Below are 2,070 nucleotides of genomic sequence, written 5' to 3' on the forward strand. Positions count from 1 at the left end.
TCAAGGACTATAGCGCTGAATCATTGTGGGATCTAAGGTGTTTGAGGGTTTGTAAGTGTCAGAGGACACAAAAGTGGAAAGGTCTGAAGTCAGCTGAGTCAGGGCTGAATCAAACAGGAGTCAGTATAGGCAGTCACCAGAGGAGTGTTGACCCTTCCTTTGAGTCCTCCCCTCCTCTGAGTCCTCCAATCATCTGAATCATTGCCCTCCTCATCAGAAGACATAACATGTGTTCCTACAGTGTTTCTTCCTTCTGATGTTTTGGTACTCACACTGCTGCTGCCATCAGTCACATTTGCAGCTTCCATAGCCGAATCAGCATCTTCCACCTTAATTTTTTTACAAAGAGCCATCAGGGCATCAAAATGAGCATCTTCTTGGGCTGAAGACGAGTCTTCTACACTTACGACGTTATCAATGATCATATTTGCATCAGTTGTTTCCGCAGTGGAACCAACATCTTCGACCTTTTTGAGTTTCCTATCATCCATCAGAGCAATGTAGTGGTCCTTGAGCAGATTTCATTCATTCTTTTCAACCAAACTGGCCCCCTCATAAGCCTCTTCCAGAAAGATGACGAACCGACCGCCTTTTCGAGATACATAGAATATAGAGTGATGCTGGAGGGCCATGGCCAGAAGACTATGAGGAAACCTGTAAGTGTATGAGGTAGTCAAACACTGTCTTCTTCTCCACAGTCATGCTGAGGATCTCATAGAGTGATGCCGGAGGGCCATGGTCAGAAGACTATGAGGAAACCTGTAAGTGTATGAGGTAGTCAAACACTGTCTTCTTCTCCACAGTCATGCTGAGGATCTCATAGAGTGATGCCAGAGGGCCATGGCCAGAAGACTATGAGGAAACCTGTAAGTGTATGAGGTAGTCAAACACTGTCTTCTTCTCCACAGTCATGCTGAGGATCTCATAGAGTGATGCCAGAGGGCCATGGCCAGAAGACTATGAGGAAACCTGTAAGTGTATGAGGTAGTCAAACACTGTCTTCTTCTCCAGTGTGTTCTTGTCAAAGTCTTTAGAATCTGCATACGGTGAAATGAAGGAGTTGAATTCACAAGCGGCTTTTGCCCGGGTCTCCACGCTAGTGACTGTCAGGGAAGCCAGCAAGTGAGCTCAAGAACAGGCTCATCTTCATTCTTGAACTTCTCCTCGACAACCCTAAAATACTGAGGGTACGCATACACCATCCTGCTATGAAAATCTGCAGGAAATCCTAGATCTCGCCGCAATTGTGCTATTTTTGGCACACGGATGCGCCCATCCACCGACATCATGAGGAGCTTTCTCTTAGCTTCTGCACAGCCATGGCTTCAAGGTTTTTCTCAATGCAGAGGTGATTCGTTTCATCTTTGGAAAGCTCAAAGATCGCGGAGGCCGAGACCAGGCAGCCCTCTCAATCAACCTTCGCAGCCTGCTGGCCTTGAGGTTGTGGAGGAAGCCAAGAAGCCTAAGCCTCTCCTTGAGCTTGAATGCAAAGAAGAAAATGGCCATGCACACAAGCACAAAGATGGCCCACCATTTAGAGTACCCTCTATACATGTGGAACTTGCCTTTAAGGATATCCTCACCTGCTAGGGGTGGTGCACCTACCACATTGTTCTCAAAGACCAAACCTTTGAAGGCATTGTTGTAGAAAGCCTTGCTTGTCCATGTGTGGAATGACATGTAAGACATCCGATGATGCCAAACAGGCTTGGGCAAATCTTTCGATAACCGACAAAACTTTCGTTTTTTCAGAAGGTACATCCCCATGATAGAAGAGTTCAAAGACCTCATTTCTTGGCCACATGGAAAGTTGTACTATCGAGGCCGCTGGTGGGTTCATCAAGGAAGAGCAGGGGGGTTGCTTGAGGGTTCCAATGGCGATGCTGAGACGCCTTTTCTCCCCACCCCTCAGACCACGAATGTACCAACCACTCACACGTGTCGACATAGTCCTGTAGCCCCATCTCGCGGATGTTGTGATGCACCCTACGTTGCCGCTCAAAGGGAGTCACACTCCCCGATAGCTATAGGTGTGCCGAGTACACCATTGTCTCGTAAATCGTCAGTGTT

General features: G+C 47.4%; 1 pseudogene; it reads right to left on the reverse strand.

The window, feature by feature from the left end:
* Positions 1-521: 521 nt before the first annotated feature.
* Positions 522-1,767, reverse strand: LOC147618864 (protein WHAT'S THIS FACTOR 1, chloroplastic-like; annotated as a pseudogene).
* Between the last annotated feature and the right edge of the window lie 303 nt (positions 1,768-2,070).

Source organism: Cibotium barometz, chromosome 34 (assembly GCF_041138505.1).
Source record: "Cibotium barometz isolate CiBa-2024 chromosome 34, ASM4113850v1, whole genome shotgun sequence".
NCBI lineage: Eukaryota > Viridiplantae > Streptophyta > Polypodiopsida > Cyatheales > Cibotiaceae > Cibotium > Cibotium barometz.